Source organism: Calonectris borealis, chromosome W, assembly GCF_964195595.1.
Source record: "Calonectris borealis chromosome W, bCalBor7.hap1.2, whole genome shotgun sequence".
In the NCBI taxonomy this organism is placed as follows: domain Eukaryota; kingdom Metazoa; phylum Chordata; class Aves; order Procellariiformes; family Procellariidae; genus Calonectris; species Calonectris borealis.
Window position 1 is genome coordinate 36,614,587 of NC_134351.1, and position 23,968 is coordinate 36,638,554.

Here is a 23,968-nt window from a genome sequence, read left to right on the forward strand (position 1 = left end):
TAAGGCCAAATTCAATCACTCCCCTTCTCAACTCCTTCACTACTTGGAAATTCAGAGCCTCCCACCAGGGCCTTTGATGAGCTTCATAAATCACCGGGAACGCCTGGACCTCACGGAGCTTAACCGCGAGGTCAGAGTCCCCTTCTTTCTCTGCCTCCCTTTGAATCCCCTTCCACATATCATGCACATGCGGGGGATATAAATCCGGCTCTTTCTCTGGGTCGACCGGTCCCGGATCGAATGGATTGGGATCATCAATGCCGCTACCCTGCCCCTCCCAGGCAGCCACCGCTCCAGCCTCAGTGGCCGGGGGCGCAGAAGGCTCTTTGGCCGCAGATGCACTCCCTCCTGAGTTTTCACCTCTCAGCTTGTCTTTAGCACTGACATGCTTTTTTAGGGTCTCATTCAGAGTCCTCCAAGGCGCTAGCAGTCCTGCAGCCACCGAGTCCTAACGAGTGGCAGCATCCCAAAGCTGGGTGCCTGCTTCATTCCAAATTTTTGGATCATAAATGTTAGTAGAATCGACTCCCTTAACGGTGGTTGTCACCCACTTCAGGAGTCATCTCAAGTCCCCATTATCCATGGTTACTTGATATTTTTTCAGGATCAATTCCATGGTCCTGCAAACAGTTTTTTCCTCCTTTGTCATGTTTAAACCCATGACTACCGCCCCCCGCTGCTCACCTCTGTTCTGCAGAGACGATTACACGATGTCACTATCCTGTTTCCTTTCAACAGCTTTTTTCCTGTTTCTTTTCAACAGCTTTGCAGTTAAGCGGGGGCTCGCCACCGGATCGGCAATTGCCGACTTTATGGCCCTTCAGACAGAATGTCCCGGTCCCTGTTCGGGCGCCATTTGTGGCGAATAAGGACACGGACTCCGTCTGAGAGGGCACGAAGACGAAGATGAAAAAACCCTTTATTATACAGCACAAGCGCCTTTTTATACCTCACATTATGCCACGTATGCGCTTCAAAGAATTCCCCAGTACATCCCCCAAGCAAAGGTCATCTCGACACTATTCCGCTAAATTCCTTATCTTTGTCACGCCCTCAGAACCGTTAACTGCCACCTCTTATCTCCCTTTTTCCCACGGCTTCTTTCACTTCCCATCTTCCCATGGCTTCTTGTTTACCAACGCTATGATACTGCTTGTACTCTCAGACATTGTTTCCTCCACAGCCAGAAGGCAAATATTTTGGAATATCCCCAGAGGAGGAGGTGACGCGTGCTGAAGAGGCCCCACTGTATAATAAACTACCAGAAAATGAGAAGCAATATGCCCTGTTCACTGATGGGTCCTGTCGCCTTGTGGGAAAGCATCGGAGGTGGAAAGCTGCTGTATGGAGTCCTATACGCCAAGTTGCAGAAGCTGCTGCAGGAGAAGGTGAATCGAGTCAGTTTGCAGAGGTGAAAGCCATCCAGCTGGCCTTGGATATTGCTGAATGAGAAAAATGACTCATGGATGGTGGCAAATGCCCTGTGGGGGTGGTTGCAGCAGTGGAAGCAGAACAACTGGCAGCACAGAGGTAAACCCATCTGGGCTGTCGCGTTGGGGCAAGATATTGCTGCCCGGGTAGAGAACCTGGTTGTAAAAGTACGTCACGTAGATGCTCACGTACCCAAGAGTTGGGCCCCTGAAGAACACCAAAACAACCAGCAGATGGACCAGGCTGCTAAGATTGAAGTGGCTCAGGTGGATCTGGACTGGCAACATAAAGGTGAATTATTTATAGCCCAGTGGGCCCATGACGCCTCGGGCCATCAAGGAAGAGATGCAACATATAGATGGGCTCGTGATCGAGGGGTGGACTTGACCATGGACGCTATTGCACAGGTTATCCATGAATGTGAAACATGCGTTGCAATCAAGCAAGCCAAGCGAGTAAAGCCTTTTTGGTATGGGGGACGATGGTTGAAATATCAATATGGGGAGGCTTGGCAGATTGATTATATCACACTCCCACAAACCCACCAAGGCAAGCGCTATGTGCTCACCATGGTGGAAGCAACCACCGCATGGCTGGAAACATATTCCGTGCCCCATGCCACCGCCCGGAACACCATCCTGGGCCTTGAAAAGCAAGTCTTATGGCGACATGGCACCCCAGGAAGAACTGAGTCAGACAACGGGACTCGTTTCTGAAACACCCTCATAGACACCTGGGCCAAAGAGCATGGCATTGAGTGGGTCTATCACATCCCCTACCATGCACTAGCCTCCGGGAAAATCGAATGATACAATGGACTGATAAAGACTATGCTGAGAGCAATGGGTGGTGGGACATTCAAGCATTGGGACACACATTTAGCAAAAGCCACCTGGTTAGTCAACACTAGGGGATCTGCCAATCGAGCTGGCCCTGCCCAATCAAGACTCTTACGTACTGTAGATGGAGATAAAGTCCCTGTCGTGCACATAAGAAATATGCTGGGGAAGACAGTCTGGGTTACTCCTGCCTCTGGCAAGGGAAAACCCATCCGTGGGATTGCTTTTGCTCAAGGACCTGGGTGCACTTGGTGGGTGATGCGAAAGGATGGGGAGGTCCGGTGTGTACCTCAAGGGCATTTGATTTTGGGTGAAAATAGCCAATGAACTGGATTGTATGATGTCAATTGTTATATGATATTGTATATCATTATTTCTATGGTTGCTATCAATGGTATAGCAGTAAAAATCACCCAGATTAGTGAAGAATGAACTAACTCCGATGAAACCGAGCAAAGTGCAATGATGATAGAACCGGACGAGCACAGCAATATTGAAATGAGAACTGGCTTCAGGATGCAGCAGCCCAACACCACACACCATCTCTCCTGCCCTGAAGGACTGTTATGACAGATGGAGCCCAAAGTCATGGACTAAATTAACTCAGTGGACATTTTAGAGGGATGGCCCATAGACTAAGGGAATGATATCTGTGTGTCTGTATATATATATGGACAAGAAAGGTGGTGGTGATTAATTGGAATGTATTAGAAAATGTGAGACCTGGGCATGTCGTAGATGGTATAGAATAAGGGGTGGATACTGTCCCCGTTTCGGCTGGGATAGGGTTAAATTTCTTCCTAGTGCTGTGTTTTGGATTTAGTATGAGAAGAATGTTGATAACACACTGATGTTTTCAGTTGTTGCTAAGTACCCTGCTAGTCAAGGACATTCAGCTCAAGGAAAAAACCAAACCAAAACAAAACATTGGGAGGGAGCACAGCCAGGACAGCTGGCCCAGCTGGCCAATGGGGTGTTCCATACCATGTGACATCATGCTCAGTATATGAATGGTAGGCGTGTTCCAGGAAGTAGCGATTGCTACTTGGTTATCGGTCAGCGCGGGTGGTGAGCAATTGCATTGTGCATCACTCATTTTGTATATTCTATCATTATCATTATTATTTTCCCTCTTCTGTTCTGTTAAACTGTCTTTATCTCAACCCACGAGTTTTTCTCACTCTTACCCTTCCGATTCTCTCCCCGTCCCACTGCGGGGGCGGAGGGAGTGAGTGAGCGGCTGTGTGGTATTTGGCTACCTGACAGGTTAAACCATGACACTCCGTTAGATCCTAACAGTCATTGAACTAAAAGGCTCTTTCACTGTATGGCCCTGGGCAGTTTTCTTCATACTGCTCAAGAGGTGCTAACAATTCACAAACTAATTGATTAACATCATTAGATTCCCCCAGAGAAATCAGTCACAGCTTATTCGTAGATTGATGCTTGTTTTGCCTGTGTCAGACCTGCTGATGGACTAGTGTGCCAGAAAGCTTGTCTTTTTTCTCAGTGCTATTAGCTGGCCTAATAAAAGAAGTTATTTCTTCCTATAAATCTTGTGTTGTGTATATTTGGAGATCATCATATCTCAAACAGCGCTACTATGCTCGCCAATGTTAGTGCTGCTAAACAGTTTGAAAAATATTCAGTCTGTTCATTCATGTGTCCTGTAGTTTACTTTTCCAACGTGAATGTCACCACAGAATATAGACATAGGATATGGTTTCAAGAAATGAATGGGAAATATGCAGAAAGAAGGCAGACAGTCTATTGCTTATAGTTTTCTAAATGCTTAGCTTCTTCCCCGGAATATACTACTTTGGATTTGCTGCTCAGGGGCATTTGGGAAAGCCATGCCAGAAAGGATGAATTAGTTCTGCTGCCAGGGAGGGTACTCTGGAGGCTTACGCTTCCCATTGGGAAGGAGGTGTCTAAAAGTCTCTTGGTTACAGTTCCCAGGGGATCAACTGATGTGCAGTTCTCAGGAGAGATGGCTTCTGACTTTCTTCTACACCCTCAGGGCTTTTGTGAAGGAGTACTAGTACCTAGAATTGACTTTAGTCACAGTTGAGGTTTCTGATGCAAGTATGGATCTATCATTCATGTAATTCACTGTATTTCAATCTTATTTCAATGAAGTGTTGAATCTGGCTGGGCTGGGCACAGTCCAGACCTTCCAAGTGAAATTTTTCTTCAGGCAGAAGAAGTTTCAATAGTGTTTCCTGGAGATGAGATGTCTTCCATTTCTGTGACCAGATCATCAGTTCAGGAAAAATGAATGGAGCAGCCTTGCTACCTAGATGTGCGAAGAATGGGCTTTGACAACTCCTTCTCTGTGGTTGTCCAGGGACTGTTGCAAACCCAGTATGATCCAGGAGCTGGATTTTGTCTCACATTCCAAAGGGAAGGTACAAGAGAAGTCATCCCCTGAAAGCACCTTCGTTTCCTGCCTAGCACTACATCCTTTCTGGGTTCAGCTTGAGCCAAGTCTTCTTTGCCCAAATGCCAGTCATTTTTATGGTAACTACTTTGTGTTTCAAACATCTGTCAGCCTCTGGATTTTGTCATGGATTAACATAGGAACTGATAGATATGAATCATCAGTCTTCAATACCCATGTCAAGATATTTGTGCTTACTGAAACTTTTTAACTTGATACTAGCTTCAAAACACTTTAACCAATTTTTGCGGTAGAGAAGCTCAGAGACTACACTTATCTGGAGTTTGTGGCTATAACCTCAGTCTTTCTTGCTTGCAGGTGATGTGTATGATATGTCTGGGCAAAGGATAGAAATAAATGAGCTAAGTGCTCAAGTGCTAGCAGGATCTGTGCTTTCTGTGAACCTGCCTGCATAGGTGCTAGTGGACACAACCCACTCAGGCATAGCTCGTGCTCTTGACCCTGACAACAGGGATGTGTGTTCTCGTGGATGTCAGAGGATTGCCAGAGTTGCATTCCCTTCCAGTAAGCCTGGTTTAAACCTGCAGGTCTGGTAGCCTGAGTGCCCACTGTTCCCTCAGCTTCACATGACATCCTAGTGCATGCACAGCTCCTCTTGAATACTTGGCCATTGATATTTGTTGGAAACTTGGACATTGGTGAATTTTATTATCCTTGGCAGTTAATTAAATTTTTGGCTAGGAATCAGTGAGTTCAGTTCATATCGATAACAAGGTCACTATCAAATTCCCCTAATGTCTGGACATCGGAAAGTGTGAAAATGGGTGACTTCATTTCTATCTAGCCTCTGCTTGCTGGCACAAACCCACACGTCTTGGATTTCACTGCCTAAAATATCTGAAAACTGCATGCAGTAATCCAAGTAACAAATGGCAAGATGATGATGAAAATCCCACTCCTCATTCCAATGATTCATTTCCAGGCCATTTAAAACTTAAATTACCCACTGAAATTGGCTATTTGTACTGAGTGCTGTGCCTCCAGACTGCCCTCGCTCAGGCAGCAAAATGCAAAGGGCTCACTTGCTTGGGGAGACATGCTGGTCTCCTGCCAACTGGCTGCCCGGCAGCTCCTCCTGCCCCTGATACTTGCCGGAGCAGAGTCTTGCAGGTCGAAAGGCTGCTGCTCACACATCCGCAGTGTTGCAGTGCCTGGACCTTGTTGCGCAGATTAGTGTATGTGGGGGGGGGTGGGCCTGTGCTCTTGCAGTAAGTGCTAAATGTCAGCTTGCACAGGTCAAAAGGATGACTCCCATCCTGGAAACTCTGAGCTCATCAGGGATGGGGCGGGAGTCGGCATCATCCCCGGCAGGCTTGGCAGTGCATTCCTCCATGACACATCATGCTTTGAGCTTCTGGCCATTTCTCCACTATGTTCCCCTCTGCTTGGGGCTCCTTGTTTTTAGACAAAATGGGCAGTGCCTGTGGAGTTGAACCTTTACATCACATGTCTGTCATCTTTTTCCTTTCTTGCTTTGGGAGAATAGGGTGGAGAACACAGCCTTTTGAATTGTTTAAATTGGGCTTCCACATTCTCCTGTCGCAGGCAGCCATTGAAATCAGGAGCATGATGCCTCCAAGCAGGCATATGTTGAAGGCAGACATTTCTTTGCTATAGAAATCCTTTGGTGGGGATCCTGTAGGAGCATTTGCTGTAGTACAGAGAGGCATCTTTAGCTAATCAGGTTCTCAGCCTGAGTGCTGCTCTGAAAGGCACCTCAAGTGCCTGTCCTCTCCTGTGATTCAGAAGCTTTCACGATCTCCCACTTACTCAGACTCATCAGTCTCTGTCATGAACAGCCCTGCAGGAGAGGGCCCTTTGTAAATGTAAGGAAGAGAGGGGGGGCTATGATGGGCAGGCATTGGTGTACAGGCATGTGAGAGCTCCACAAATAATACCAGGCCATATTTTTGCAGAACACAGAGAAGGTTGATTTCTCATACAACCAGTTAGTCAACCCAAAGTTTGCCTTCTATGACCATAGCCTGGTTGAAGCTGTGAAGCTGAGTGATGTCCCGACGCATAGGTTCTTCTGGCTGCTCTCACTTTGTCACACAGTGATGCCAGAAGAGAAGAAGGAAGGTGAGGACTGTTGAAGGCACCAGACTGAGTGGTTATGTTCACCCTGCACCACAGTATGTCTTCTCTCCACAGAACCTGTTATTGGTCCTTTTGGCCCCCTGATGATTTTCTGTAGTATATGGCTACACATAAATCAGTGTCTTTGGAGATGCCACATGGGAAGAGAATGGACCAGGGCCTCCACTCCCCGTGTGTTCCTGTGGTGGAGCTGACACTGCTGCAACCACCACATCTCTGGAGTATGGAAATTGCAGGTGCCACAGCTTCCCTGAGGTGGCAGATGGCTTGCCCCACTCTTTCTCTACTCTGCACCAAGTCCCATAAAGCACAGAGCATATAGCACCTATCCACTGGAGACTCATTAGCTCTGCTCACCCAGTGTTCCTGCAGGTATTGGGTCAGTCTCCTGAAATCCCAAACAGGGTGAAAACTGTGCTTTAAAGGCTAGAACCATTAACTGACACATATAAGGTGAAAATAGCGATGAGAAAAATACATGCAGATGTAACTAGAAGGGGTTAAACCCAAGGAAGTTGCCCTCTCGGTGAGATCTGTTGGACTCCAAAGAGAGTGATAAAGGCCCCCAAAAGAGTCTAGGGGGCCTCTTGCACTGGCCTGGAGAATGGGGTGAATGGGACTTGATGGAGATGTGTGGACACAAGATGCATTTTAGTGCTGCACCTCTGTGGATAGACAGAAAAGCAAAGGGTTAACTGCTATATAATGTCTTTGATTTTGTATTTGTTTAGCCTCAGAAACAAGGCAGAAGCCACATATTACTTTTTTTCTTGCATGTCAGGTAACTTGGTATATCAGGCGCAATCTCCTGATGAGGGAGCCCTTGTCACTGCTGCCAGAAACTTTGGATTTGTGTTCCAGGCTCGCACACTGGAGACCATATCACCGTTGTGGAAATGGGAGAAACAAAAATCTACAAACTCCTGGCTATTCTTCATTTCAACAATGTTCGCAAGCAAATGTCTGTTATTGGTATGTTCCCTTTGCTCCCTTCTTTCTTTCCTGACTTTTTAGGCTCTGAAGTTGGCCCTCATTCTGTTGGAGAAAATTAGCCAGACTAGGCCGCGGTGGGAAAATTCTGAGTCATGCTGACAAGGGAGAAAAGAAAGTTATGCTGACCTTGCTCTGTGCAGATAAGCAACTTTGAGAAAGTACAGTATAAGGAAAACAGGATGGAACCCGGACCACGTAGCAGTAACCAAAAGTAGGAGGAATATGATAATGTAATTTTTAGAGCTAAGCCAATGATTGTGAGACAAGTATGCATAAGGTAGAACTTAGTGTATAAATATGTGTAGGGTTTTACAATAAAGTTGAAGCTGGCCTTATCACTCACATTGAGTCGACTGCCTGCCTTCCCTCGCTCATCGCAAGTGGCGCCCGAACAGGGACCCCCCATCCCTGTTTTCCACCGGACAGCGAGATCGGAGAAGCACTGGTAGCAGCGACCAGGGAGCAGAAGATCAGTAGACGCTGTCGCGGCGTGCCTGATCCGTGCTTGAACCCAGGATAATTAAGAAGGGGTTCGCCGTCCGATAGAAGGCTACCCGTGGGAAAAGGCTGCAAACGACCGGATAATTAAGAGGGTCAGGAGAAGCGCGCAATGGAAGTAGAGGTAGCCTTCGATATTTTAAAACGCTTTTTAGAAGAGCGGGGAGTAAGCCAATTAAAAGACCTGGCTGGTTTAATTGCGTTAGGGAAAACGAAAGGGTTTTTTAAAAACCCTGAAAGTATGTTTGAAGTAGACGAGTGGCGTTCTTATGGAGATTGTTTGTGGGATCTAGTAATTGATGATGATAAATCAGCAAGAAAATTAATGAAATCTTGGAGAGAAGTTATTAATTGTATAAAAAGATATAAAACTGAAAGGCGAATAGCTACAGCCGCCTCAGATCGACTTGAGCAGTCCGATCCTGCCGCTGGACGTCTCACAGCAGGGGGTGACTACTTTTCACCTCCGCCTTCGGGAATTCCTGTTCCCGTTGGTCGCCGACCCTCTCGTCCCCCTCCTGATCCGCCGACAGAAAGGGCTTATCCCTCCGCACCGCCGGGGGAAAGGGAGGGGGAGGGTCCAAGTGAAAATGAGAGGGTAGACGGTAGCGGACAGGAGACTGCTCAAGCTGAAAGTCTTCTAAAGGCCTCACCCCCCCCACCCCCCCACCCCTCACCCCCCCCACCCCCCCACCCCCATCCCCCCCACCCCCCCCCCGTCCCAAGCTTATCAACAGCCGCGTTTAGTGCGGGTTGGTTGGGACAAAATAGCACGAGAAGCTGTTGAACAAAAAGATTTTGATTTATTAGATCAAATTAGCCCTCAAGCCTTCCCGGTAATCTACCAGGTAGATAACGCGGGGGCTATGACTGGGGTGCATCAGGCCCTAGATTGGAAGATATTAAATCAATTGCGAAACACGGTTAATGAATCGGGAGTGCATAGTGAGCCTGCAAGGCAAATGCTAAACTATATCTGGGGTAGCGGAATGCTATGTCCAGAAGATATTAAGAACATAATGAGGCTTATTTTGAAGCAATCACAACAATTACTTTGGCAAGCTCACTGGCAAAGACTTTGTGAAATATCTGCGCACTCGCCCCGGGCCCCAAATGATCGTTTAGCTGGAGTAACTGTAGAACAACTAATGGGTATAGGTCCTTTTGCCTCTGTAGAAATGCAGATGCAAACTGGCCCAGACGTGTTGTTAGAATCTATGAAATTAGCACGAGAAGCCTTGCAGAAAGTTAAAACTACACCAGCTCCTCCCTCATATATGTCAATTAAACAAGGAAGAGAGGAGCCTTTTGCATCTTTTGTAGATAGAGTCACAGACGCTATTGACCGCGCAGATATGGCAGATTTTATGAAAGGACCTTTGCTGAGACAGTGTGTATTAGAGAACTGTAATACTTATACGAAGGGCATCCTTGTCACCTTACCCTTAGACGCCACCATAGAAGTCATGTTAGAGCGAATGAGTAGAGTTCCTGTAGGAGCTCAAGCCATGTTAGTTGAAACAATCAGAGAACTAGGGGAAAAATTAGTCAAGGCGCAGGGACAGGCGTTTGCAGCTCTTGCCCCACTGAAGCCTCCGGATGCCCACCAAAGTAAGACGACTGGCCGACGAGAGTATAAGTGCTTCCGATGTGGCTACCCAGGACATCTGCGTCGACACTGTCGGGAGCCCCAAGTGTGGTGCCAGAACTGTCAAACGAATAATCATAATACTACGGTCTGCCGGCGTTCGGGAAACGGGAAACCGAGCGCCAAGAGCTGCAGCGTGCCGACACCAATCGCGGCTCCGGTCACCTTCAAGCCAACGGCAGCCCCCAACCAAACGATAGTGCAGAGATACCAGACACCATTGCCCAGCTTCGACCAGCAACCCAACTTCGGCCAGCAACCAGGGGCAGCCTCGGACTCGATCTGGCAACAGCAGTAGATGTCACGCTAATTGACGACCGGCCGCGAAAAATTGCTACAGGAATTAAAGGGCCCATAGTTATCAACGGACAATCTCATGGAGCGTTGTTGTTGGGGCGATCATCCAGTGGTCTCCAAGGACTTTTTATTTTACCAGGACTTATCGATTGTGACTTTACAGGAGAGATCTGTATAGTTGTACAAACAAACTTCCCACCAGTTTATATCCCGAAGGGAAGCCGCATCGCTCAACTTGTACCTATTCAACAATTAACCCAGCAGATGGCAGCAGAGACGACTCAATTTCGCGGATCTAGTGGATTTGGATCTACAGGAGGACTGGCAATGTTGTCTATACCAATGAACCAGCGTCCACTCGCTCACGTCACGCTTTTACATGGAACTGATCAAAAACAATTATCAGCACTTTTAGACACGGGTGCCGACATTACCATCATCGCCAATAACCAGTGGCCTAATCACTGGCCCTTGCAGAACGCAATAGGAGGAGTAGAAGGAGTAGGAGGAACGGCATCTGTTCAACGTAGTCAACAAAGAATACAAATCATCATTGATGGGAGAATTGCGTCAATTTATGTGACAGTTATGCCCCTACCAACAGGAGTTAATGCACTTATTGGACGAGATGTGCTAAACCAATTGGGAGTTGTTCTCACTACAGAACCACCTTTTTAGGTACGGTCACTGCCACATGGACTTTCCCGATCCCACTGACGTGGCTAACGAACGAGCCTGTATGGATCGGGCAGTGGCCGTTGAAAAAGGAAAGTCTGCAACGAGCACATCTGTTGGTGCAAGAGCAACTGATGCAAGGTCATCTCAAACCTTCTACCAGTCCGTGGAACACACCCATATTTATAATTAAGAAAAAATCCGGGAAGTATCGACTACTTCACGATCTAAGGGCACTGAATCAACAGATGCAAGCTATGGGAGCCCTGCAACCTGGCCTTCCAAATCCGGCCATGTTGCCCATAGGATGGCATCTTTTAATAATTGATCTGAAAGACTGCTTCTTTACAATTCAGTTGCACCCCGGTGACACTCGAAGATTTGCTTTTACCTTACCACCTATCAACAGAGAAGGCCCTGCTTTGCGGTTTGAATGGACTGTATTGCCTCAAGGCATGAAAAATAGTCCCACCTTATGTCAATTGTTTGTTGATGCAGCATTACGGCCTGTTCGAGAGGCATGGCCCCAGACAACTGTCTATCACTATATGGACGATATTTTGTTTGCACAAGAGCAGCCTTTCTCGACACAACAAGAAACATTTTTACAGCAGCAGCTTCAAGCAAAAAATCTCGTGATAGCAGTAGAAAAAATCCAGCGCTCGCCAGTGTGGAAATACCTTGGCTGGAACATTTCTGAATCGCAAGTGAGCCTGCAAAAATTAACCATTCGAACAGAGATTCGCACCTTGAATGATGCACAAAAACTACTCGGTGACTTGCAATGGCTGCGTCCTGTGGCAGGAATTACAAATGATGAGTTAGAGGTTTTGCGTCCCCTATTAAAAGGAACCGATCCAACCAGCGTCGTCACTCTGACGAAGCCACAGAGAACCATGATTCAGAAACTCAGTACCCGCATCGTTGACCGAGCAGTGGATCGTATTGACCCTGACTTACCTGTGGACTTAACCGTTTTGCACGGCCCCACACATTTTATTGGTGCACTCACGCAGTGCAAAAAGAAAAAGGGGGAGACTGTGAGAGTATTAGAATGGATATTTACCGGAATGCAACCAAAGACTACAATTCAAGAGAAGACACGAAATTTAGCGGAGATCATCCGGAAAGGGAGGTCACGCATCTTGCAGATTACCGGAACAGAACCAAATGTTGTGTATTTACCAATACGTAGGGAAGACCTAGAGTGGTGGTTGCAAAGATCACCGGCATTACAGTTGAGTCTACTGAGTGAGGCTCTGGACATTAAGGTAGAGTCACTAAAAGCACCTTTGCTAAAATGGATTAGTAATAACGCTTGGATAGAGCGGCCGAAACGCAGTGAACGGCCTCTATCAAATGCTGTTACAATATACACAGACGCAGGAAAAAGGTCACGAAAAGCGACAGCAACGTGGCACGAAGATGGTCAGTGGAAACATCAACTCCTTCAAGCAGAAACAGGTGACTCTCTACAAACATTAGAACTGGCTGCTGTTGTTTGGTCATTTTTGCAATGGATGCACAAGGAACTGAATATAGTAACTGACTCAATGTATGTAGCAGGTATTGTAAATCGCATTGAAGACGCTCGAATCAAGGAAGTGCAGAACCTGCGACTGTTTGAGCTACTTCGACAATTGCAATCAGCCATACAACAACGCACGCTATCCTATTGTATCATACATATCAGAAGCCACAAGTGGTCTGAGGGACTTGGAGAAGGGAATGCACGTGCTGACCAACTCGTGTCCATGGCGGCTCCCCTGAATGAGTTTGTGAAGGCACGGGAGGCACACAGTGCTTTTCACCAAAATGCGCGAGGCTTGCACCGACAGTTCAATATCACCATAGAAGAAGCCAAGGGGATTGTGCGGGCCTGTCCTACGTGTAGCCACCATGGGCCTGGTCTCGGAATCGGCGTGAATCCCAGGGGACTCGAGGCCAGAGAATTGTGGCAAGTGGATGTGACTCACGTTGCTGACTTTGGCAGACTGAGATATATACATGTTACGATTGACACCTATAGCAAATTTATATGGGCCACGGCACAAACAGGAGAACGAGCACTCCACGTAATGCGAGATTTGACTAGTTGTTTTGCAGTTATGGGAGTGCCACAAACGATAAAAACTGACAATGGCCCTGCATACATAAGCGCCAAAGTGAAACGTTTTTTCCAAACATGGGGAGTGCGACATACTGCTGGTATTCCGCACTCACCCACGGGACAAGCTATCATTGAAAGGGCGCATCAAACGCTGAAACAATATTTGCAAAAATTTAGGGAAATCTCAGATGTACAAGAAAGACTTGTTAAGACTCTTTTTGTGCTAAATCATTTACGTATTTTTGCAGATCAGAAAGAGCCACCAGCATGGGTGCATGGTTATCCTAAAGAAAATAAGGATGACAAGCCAGTTTTCGTTATGTATAGAGATCCAGCAACCGGACTGTGGAAAGGTCCAGCAGAAGTGAAGTATATGGGTAGAGGTTATATGTGTGTACTTACTCCCACAGGGCCGAAGTGGATTCCAAGCCGCTGGACCAAAGCTGCTGTTGCTGATGATGATCAATGCAGCTCTGTCTGTACTGATCCCAGCGATGCCGTTGCCCAGCCGTGCGAACTTATGGGTGGCGTGGGCAAATAAAACTGGGATGACAGATTTTTGCCTGAGTTCAGCTACGGCAACTGAGCCCTTTAAAACATGTCTGATAGGCTTTCCTGAAATTATTGCCAGAGATGTTGATAATTGGACGTCTGTAACAGTTAATTGTATAAATGTTACTGTAGCAAATTGCTCGGTACAACTAATAAGAGCCCTAAATCATACTCTCCCTTGGGACCCCCAAGAAATTGACCTTTTGGGGTCAGAAAAAATTGGAAATGCAACTGATAATGTTACTACTCAGACATGTTTTGTGTTTGGCAGCTTTAGCCGCTTTGCCGCACAGGCCCAGACCTTTCAGTCATTGATCGGCATACGCAGCTGCACTGATAACAACCCTTTTGTTAATACCACCGGTTGGACTGTTGTTTCACCTTTTACAATATAGAATTATGATCAACCACAGCCAATGTATTTGCTTCCCTAGTGCCTAACATAGGCACTGAGCAAGCGCTGGCTTGGTATTCTATTAACAATTATAGTTATAGTAAAAATAGCATATCACTGTATTTTAAATAATGTTGTAAAAATGAACCACAATGTATTGGTGGTCCAAAAAGAAAAAGGGGGAAATGTTGGAGAAAATTAGCCAGACTAGGCCGCGGTGGGAAAATTCTGAGTCATGCTGACAAGGGAGAAAAGAAAGTTATGCTGACCTTGCTCTGTGCAGATAAGCAACTTTGAGAAAGTACAGTATAAGGAAAACAGGATGGAACCCGGACCACGTAGCAGTAACCGAAAGTAGGAGGAATATGATAATGTAATTTTTAGAGCTAAGCCAATGATTGTGAGACAAGTATGCATAAGGTAGAACTTAGTGTATAAATATGTGTAGGGTTTTACAATAAAGTTGAAGCTGGCCTTATCACTCACATTGAGTCGACTGCCTGCCTTCCCTCGCTCGTCGCATCATTCTGCTGTGATGCCTTTCCCTTTGCAATGCTTTCTGAATAACATTTAATACTGAGCGCTTGAGATGGGCCACCTTGACTTTTCAATTACACAGCAATAGTGCTAAATAAATACTTAACTTAGGCAGGTTGGAGAACATTTTAACGTCTGGACCACAATGATGGAGCAGCCTCCTGAAGACACTAAGCTTTTTACATATCTTACCTCCTTCATGACAATGCAGGAAAGGCCTTCCTTCTAATCAGCTTCAAAATTGTCAGTGAAATCTGAGGAAGTGGGAAAGGAGAAAGCAAAGACGAGTAGAGAAGCCCACTTTCCCAAAAAGAAAATGGTGAAATAATTCAAAAAATCTCATATAGCCTTTATTAACCCTCCAATGTCCTCAGATACTTCAGGAATTGGAATATCATAACTGTAGCAAGAGAGTGGTAGTACCTTTACTGGTAGGAGCAATAGCAGCAGGAGGACCAGTTCCCTAAGAACAAATTGTTCTTGACTTTTGAATGCAGATGTCCTGCCCGAAGTGCTGCTTGCAGGAACCATGTAGTCTAACAGAACTTCTGCTCAGACCAATGCAATCTGGGTACAGTTGCCTGTGCTGCTACCACTAAGGTAGAGAGTAGTTGCATTATCTTGATTCCTGGGAGTTTGCCAACACCTGGCCAAGTATTGGATGCCTCTAAAAACCTTTCTTTCTTTTGATGCAAGTGCTGTGAATCCCAAGTGCCTCAGTCTGGGATTTGTAGCATTTCTCTTCCTCTTCCTTGTAGTGCGGAGTCCAGAAGGTGACTTGACTTTGTACTGCAAGGGGAGTGATACCATTCTGTATGAACTGCTTCATTCATCCTGTGATTCTCTCAAAGAGGAGACCACAGAACACCTAAATGTAAGTGTTTCCTTCTGCACAACATCTCTGCATTTGATGGTTTCCTTTTCTCCACGTATGGAAATGTAATTTGTATTGAGACAAAAAACAGATTTCAGAAGCAGTATCCAAGCACTAATTTTTTTTTCATGGGGAATGGAGAGGGAAATTAATTTATAAAGCCTTAGGTCTCAAATCAGTTGCCTAAGCATGGGCACCAGGTGCCTTTTGAACTGCTCTAGGATGTCCAGGACACCTGGACACGTATGGCAAATACAATGCAGTGATACCAATTACAAAGGAACAGTGAAGAGACATATGATTCTTCGGTTGAAATGATGTAGATGGGTTAGGAATGCTTTATGAATAGATAGGCCGGACATTCAGTAGATAAAAAGGCCTTGAAACTTTGTATTCTGCGTAAAATAGATGAGGAAGCTAACCTTGTATCTTGAGTAGAATAGACAAGGGGGTTGTGCCAGCCTAAGCTAGTTTGTGCTAATGAGAATTGTGCTAATTAAGCCAAGGGTTAAAACTGAGCATGCGTAAAGACTGAGTTCAACTAAAGGGCACTGTGAGGAAGACTATCGACAACCACCAGAGGACCCTGAAAGACCACCAGAAGACCCTGAAAGACCACCAATGAACACAAGGGCGCATGCGTCAAAGACTTCTGCATATGTTAATGAATTCCGGGAAATAACATGAATATTTAGATTATTTCTCGGAAATGTAATGAACATGTATATTCTAATTGTATATAACTTCTATGGTTGAGTAATTTGGTGCGCCCGGCACCGCATTAAAGAATGCCTGCTTTCTAAAACTCCAAAACAAGTCTTAGAGATTTCTTATTTCACTGACTTACGGTAACAGCAGGACATTCAGAAGACCTGTATTCCTCTGGAGTAGGAGCTGGAAGCCAGGCAGAATAGGTGAAACACCTGAAATGGCTCTACGCATCTGTGTTTTGGCAACTAAATTCTATCCAAGTCTGCTGTTACTGTACAACGCATGCACCCGATGCATTCAAGCATGCCTTGGATTGGAATAACTCAGGTGATCAGTAAAGGGCCATAGAGCTGTTTACATTCTTGAATACAATTCAGATCTGCAGTGATTGCGATTGAAGGGAGGTTGTAGCGAGGTGGGTGTTGGTCTCTTCTCCCAAGTAACTAGCGATAGGACAAGAGGAAATGGCCTCAAGTTGCGCCAAGGGAGGTTTAGATTGAACATTAGGAAAAATTTCTTTACTGAAAGAGTGGTCAGGCCTTGGAACAGGCTGCCCAGGGAAGTGGTGGAGTCACCATCCCTGGAGGTATTTAAAAGACGTGTAGATGAGGCCCTTAGGGACATGGTGTAGTGGGCATGGTGGTGTTGGGTTGACGGTTGGACACGATGATCTTAGAGGTCTTTTCCAACCTGTATGATTCTATGATTCTATGATTCTATGAGAGGTCTCAGTCAGAAGGGACTGAGCAGGCGCTGGGATATACTCTCACTTGCCTCCCCTTCTTCCAGATCATATAGGGACATATTGACTGGGCAGCAAGGAAAAAGCATCACTCAAACTTGTGGCCTTTTATATTGTTGATGGTGTGCACTGGGGGGTGGTTACTCACACAAGTGGATGTTTTGGCCAATATTTACTCCCCCTTGTGATGCCAGATCCTGCTGGTACAGTGCAGAGCGCAAGGTAACAGAAAGTTTTGCCAGAGGGGTTGTGTAATAGCACAAACATCTGTGCTCACTGCCTGGGGGAGCCAGAGAAAGTTGCTGGCAAAGGAGAGGGCAGAGCAGAGGGAGATGGGCTGTGGATGTGGCCTGTTCCTGATGCACCTTTACTTCAAGCCTGGGGGAACGCCTCAGTTTTCACAAAGGGATCTCTGTTATTCCACCAAACACTGAGGTCCATACCATCAATTATATATCTGCAGAAAGCACACTTACAAGGACTTGCTGGGATGTCATGACCGATTGTGCTCAGGCTGTGCATTTCAGCCAGCATTTGTACCCTAAAAAATGTTGAGCCCAGGTCCAAAATTCAAGGCTGTGTTCAGTGTTTGTTTAGATCTCACTATTCTGAACCTTATGTTGAGAAATATGAACCTGGGAAACAACTGCCTGGTTAATGTAAAGCTTTAGAGCCAGAAAGTAGGAAAGTCCTTTTGAATTTGTTCTTTGTAAGGACCATGGATGGCAATGATAAAGTGATCTGGAACTAGTTTTTAAAAAGTACTCCAAGGTTTGTGATCTAAGGTGTGAATTTTTCACCATTCCTCTGCAGACTTCAGGCAAGAAGCTTTTACAAATAGCCATTTGCTTTCTGAGGGTCCTATGTAAGCCCAAGTGAGCAGACTGTTCTTCTTTGACCTATTCTGCCTCACCACTGTCTCGCAGGGGTTTGCTGGTGAAGGTTTGAGGACACTCGTGGTGGCCTATAAAAACTTGGACGAAGACTGCTTTTGGGACTGGATCACGTGTCACCATGAAGCAAGCACTGCCTTGGAAGGACAGGAAGATAAATTGTCGGAGTTATATGAAGACATTGAAAAAGATCTAATGGTTGGTATTTCACAGAATTTGGGGCAAGCTCTGGGGGAGGCAGCGAGGACAGTGGTTTGTCAATAAACAGCTCAGTATGACTTCAGTAAACATTTCTCTGCAAACAGCTCAGTGGGTTGTGTGACGGGAGCGGTTAGAAATATGGCAGTCCTGGGTTTTCACTGGTAACTGGGATGTTGTCGTGGTTTAACCCCAGCCAGCAAATAAACCCCACGCAGCTGCTCGCTCACCCTCCACTCCGGTGGGATGGGGGAGAGAATTGGGAGGGCACAAGGAGGAAAACTCCCAGGTTGAGATAAAAACAGTTTAATAATTGAAATAAAATGAAGTAGAACAGTAATAATAACAATGAGAACAACAACAATAACAGAATATACAAAGCAGGCAATGCACAATGCAACTGCTCACCGACCGCCGACCGCGTGTCACGAACGGGGAGCGAGCCCCCCCACACCCCTGTTTTTTATACTGAGCATGATGTCACATGGTATAGAATACCCCATTGGCCAGCTGGGTCCACCACCCCGGCTGTGCTCCCCCATCCCCGGTGCAAGCACCACCCAGCAACAGCCAAAGCATCAATGGACCATCAACGCTCCATTCACACCAAACCCAAAACACAGCACACCCCCCAAGCTACTGGGAAGAAAGTTAACTCTGTCCCAGCCGGAACCAGGACAGATGTCAACCATCAGTGGAGGGGATTGGTTTTATTTTAACTCACGTGGGTGTCAGAGTAGCTTCTCATGATGAAGTGACATACCAGAGCCTAAGGGAGATGAGGTGGACACAAATATTTTATAGCTATCCTTTGTATGTGCAAATGGCTGATCTATTTATTTTTCTGTCTTTGAAATGGCAGGCAGTGAATAATCCCCAGGTGCCCCTCCATTTCAGAGAGTGTCGTCTTTGTTCTTGCAGCCCTGGGCAGGACTGGGAGATGATGTCCATGAACATGTTTGTGTCAATTTGAAATAGGGCTAAACTGTGATCTTCAAGTCATTCTTTTCTCCATGAGTGTTGTTACAGCTTTTTGAATGCCCTGGGGATCTGCCTGTGTTTGAGAGCCATGAATAATGAATGAAAAGGACATGTGGGATCTGAGGGGAAGCAATTCAGCTTTTGTACTCACAGCAGTGCTTTCCTGAAATCTCAGACATCCTGGGAGCTGCACTGTTGCTCCTTCCATTAGCTGTACGCTCAGGATGCTAGCAGGGCCTGGGAAGAAATAAGTGTGAGCCTAGAAGCTGCTGATCTCTGGAAGTTGCATAGTCCATGGGGCAGAGCCTACTACTCTTCTGGGTCTCAAGAGAGTAGTGGAAAATGATAATCATCCAGTCCAGAGAATACATCGTGCAAATGCTGTGTGAGTCATGTTCAAAGCAGGAAAGACATGGAGGTTTAGGAGGGTAAGGAGCCAGCTGCTTTGCAAGTAAGGGTTATGAAGCTCATGGCCTAAGTAGAGAAGAGGTCACAGGCTCACAGCAGGAAGAAGTGTGGCTCAGAAGAAAACACTGTTTACACCACACCCTTCTCTGTACTCCGACTTTACTTCCAGAAGGTGCTGCAGGGAGAAACAGAGGGTGGGTGTAGGAAAGTAAGTCTGGCTTGTGACAGAGAATGGGTATGAGAGCCAGAGTCAGCAAGGAAGTAGAAGGGTCTTGTGGAGACATAGAGGATTGCCAAGTATCATAGTCAGGCTGATGGGCAAGAGCAGAAGTCCCTGTGTGTAGCAGACTCCTGCTAGTGATGCAGTAGGTACAGTATCTACTATTCCATACTGCTCACTTCTGTAATTCTACTGCTCGCTTTGTTAATGTTAATTATAATCAACTATAATCTTCAAAGTGTTATTGTTCTGTGTATAGCCCTTGCCCAGAACTGGGTTAAAAACCAGTTAATAAGAAATCAGAATGATGAAGTTAGTGAGTGGGTGTTTGATTGGAGGAGATCAAGATGTATATGTTTTAATTTAAGAACACTATGGTGATAGATAGTTTAGTTTGTTGCGGATTCTATATTGTTCGCTTCTGTAATTTTAAACAATGAAGATTTGTTGCTTAGAAGTTAGGTAACTAACAGGTGTGTGTTTGTAATTGTGTGGAGTAGTAATTAATTATAAACTGTGTGTTTTAGAGGTATTGTTAGATTTAGTGATAATTAATTTTAGCTATGGAAACTATAAACAAACGTGGTCCAAGCATGGCTCAGGGATAAATTGCGACCCTATAAGGTAAAGAGGAAATAAGTTCATGAAGAGTTCACTACCCTGCCGACCACCAGAGACCACTCGAGACCCTCAAGAAGACCCTACAGACTTTAGTGCGCATGTGTCTAGGATGACGTAATATTATAATTAGTTCTCGGAAATGTAATGAATAAATAAAAGAAAAATTTAAAATATGTATGAGAAGCATGGATATAAACAGAAAGGTGACTAGACCAGGTGTGCTTGATTTGTGGCAAGTCCACCGAGCACCCAGGCCTGAATAAAACAATATCTCTCCTGAGCGTGTGGAATTGGTTACTTGCACGCCGGGCACGAATCCGCTTTTTGGACAACAGTTTTTGGCGACCCAGATGGGACTGCTGTGAAGCCTTGCCCGGATCGACTTGCCGGCTCTCGGTGGGGAGACCCTGCTCTCTGGACTCCAGCGCGCACCGACCTTTTGATCGGGGACTCCGTGAGTATTCTCCCCGACCAGAGCAGGTGAGCGACTCAACGGTGCAACGCTAAGGTAAATGAGATATTGTTTTGGGATAAAAAATTGTGTATGCATTTGGTAAGGAATTGTGGCCACAGGTAAAGAGGTATATTCATATGCGTTTGACAGTGACAACTGGAGTATATGAAGTTGTAGGCGCCAGGGGTAAACCGGTATATTCATATGCGTTTGACAGTGACGACTGGAGTATATGAAGTTGTGGTTAAGAACGTTCTTTTTTGGTAAAGATATGGGAGCTCAACCATCAAAAGTAACACCTTGTTCCCCCTTAGGATGCATCATTAAACATTGGGGAAAATTTGGGGGTGATCCTTTGAGAAAGGATAAATTAATTGAATATTGTACTAGATGGTGGCCAATGTATAAATTAGAAGATGAGGAAAAATGGCCAGAATTGGGAACCTTGCAATATAATACTATTTCACAATTAATGTTATTTTGTAAAAGACAAGGAAAATAGGATGAGGTACCTTATGTAGATTTGTTTTTTTCTTTGAGAAATGATCATGAAATTTGGAGAAAATGTAAACTTTTAGATCCAGATTCTAATGTGGTGATGATGATGATGGAAAATAAGGAACCAAAAGTGCATTGTTGTTCTGCTTGTAGCATAGGAAAATGATGTTTAAAACTAGGAGAAGAAGAGGAGGATACACAAATGTTAGTACCACCAAATAAAAATGAAACTTCTGAAACCGAAGCAAGAGGAAGCAATATTTTTCGTCCGATAGCTGGCAGGACTAGAACCCAGCAAGGGTCTGTATTGTTAGCACCCCTTCGCCAGGCAGTGGGCCCAAGGGGGGAGCCAGTATTTGTGAAAGTACCGTTTACAACTTCTGATTTAATGAATTGGAAGGAGTTAGCAGGATCATATAGAGAGAATCCTGAAAAGGTGTATAGATCTTTTCGAACAATTATTGAAAATCATAATCCAGATTGGCAAGATATTCAAATTCTTTTGAATAATTTGTTTACTCCTGAAGAAAAGAGGGTAGTATTAGAAAAAGCAAATATGGAAAATGAGAGAATAAATGCAAGAGAAGGTCCTGCTCATTTTATGCCAACTCAAGACCCAAACTGGAATCCTAATAGTAATGATGGGAAATTGATGATTAAACAGTATCAACAATTAATTTTGTATGGAGTAAAGAATGGAATATCCTGCCCAAAGAATTTGGCGGAATTGACTCAAATGATTCAAGGAAAAACAGAGGACCCATCCACCTTTTATGAACGATTATGTGAGGCAGCTAGGAAATGGACAGACTTAGATCCTGAGAGTGATGAGAATAGAGCAATATTTACTACTTTGTTTGTAGGGCAAGCTGCTCCAGATATTCAAAAGAAATTGCAGAAAGTGGATGGGATTACAGGAATGACTATATCACAGTTAATTGAAATTGCTTATAAGGTGTATAATAATAGGGAAGAGGAGGAAAAGAAAAATCAGGAAAAAGAAAAAATAAAAGACAGGAAACAAAAAGCTGCTATTCTAGCAACTGCTTTTGTAAATGCCCAAGGATCAGCTGGAGGAAGAGGTAGATGATATTTGAGAGGGAGAGGATATTTGAGAGGAAAAGGTAGAGGAGGTAGAGATATGTTTAAACAATATACCCCATTAGGATTTAATCAATGTGCTGTATGTAAGAAACAAGGACACTGGAAGAGTGAGTGTCCAAAGAACAAAGAAGCAGTCGTGACTCAGCCACAGCAGATACCACCTGAAGCTGATTTACTTATGATGGGAGGAGATTCTGAATGATGGGGACCGGGGGTAGAAAATGATATTTTCCCAGCTGAGCCCATGGTTCCAGTAAAGCTATGTCGTGGTTTAACCTGGCAGGCAGCCAAATACCACACAGCCGCTCACTCACTCCCCCCGCCCCCCCAGTGGGACGGGGAGAGAATCGGAAGGGTAAGAGTGAGAAAAACTCGTGGGTTGAGATAAAGACAGTTTAATAGAACAGAAAAAGGGAAAATAATAATAATAAATAATGATAGAATATACAAAATGAGTGATGCACAATGCAATTGCTCACCACCCGCGCTGACCGATAACCAAGTAGCGATCGGCACTTCCTGGATCACGCCTACCGTTCATATACTGAGCATGACGTCACATGGTATGGAATACCCCATTAGCCAGCTGGGCTGGCTGTCCTGATTATGTTCCCTCCCATCTCGTGTACCTAGCTCAGTCAGTAGGCATGGGAGATGTCCTTGGACTAGCAGGGTACTTAGCAACAACTGAAAACATCAGTGTGTTATCAACATTCTTCTTATACTAAATCCAAAACACAGCACTAGGAAGAAATTTAACCCTATCCCAGCCGAAACAGGGACAGTATCCACCCCTTATTCCATACCATTTACGTTATGCTTAGGTCTCACATTTTTCGATATATTTCAATTAATCACCACTATCTTTTTATATATATACATATATAATACATATACATACATATATACATATAATACATATACATACATAAATATATACAAATGTCCATTGAGTTCATTTAGTCCACGACTTTGGGCTCCATCTGTCATAACAGTCTTTCAGGGCCAGAAAAATGGTGTGTGGTGTTGGGCTGTTGCATCCTGAAGCCAGTTCTCATTTCGGTACTGCTGCACTTTTTCAGTTCTATCATCATTGCACTTTGCTCGGTTTCATCAGAGTTAGTTCATTCTTCGTTAAACTGGGTGATTCTCACTGCTATACCATTGATAGCAACCATAGAAATAATGATATACAATATCATATAACAATTGACATCATACAATCCAGTTCATTGGCTGTTTTCACCCAAAATCAAATCCCCTTGAGGTACACACCGGACCTCCCCATCCTTTCGCATCACCCACCAAGTGCACCCAGGTCCCTGAGCAAAAGCAATCCCACGGATGGGTTTTCCCTTGCCAGAGGCAGGAGTAACCCAGACTGTCTTCCCCAGCATATTTCTTATGTGCACGACAGGGACTTTATCTCCATCTACAGTACGTAAGAGTCTTGATTGGGCAGGGCCAGCTCGATTAACAGACCCCCTAGTGTTGACTAACCAGGTGGCTTTTGCTAAATGTGTGTCCCAAATACTTGAATGTCCCACCACCCATTGCCCTCAGTGTAGTCTTTAGCAGTCCATTGTATCGTTCGATTTTCCCGGAGGCTGGTGCATGGTAGGGGATGTGATAGACCCACTCAATGCCGTGCTCTTTGGCCCAGGTGTCTATGAGAGTGTTTCGGAAGTGAGTCCCGTTGTCTGACTCACTTCTTTCTGGGGTGCCATGT

At 45.2% G+C, this 23,968-nt stretch overlaps 1 pseudogene; it reads left to right on the top strand.

The window, feature by feature from the left end:
- LOC142074961 (phospholipid-transporting ATPase ID-like) overlaps positions 1-23,968 on the top strand; it is a 131,322-nt pseudogene that overhangs the window by 49,821 nt on the left and 57,533 nt on the right.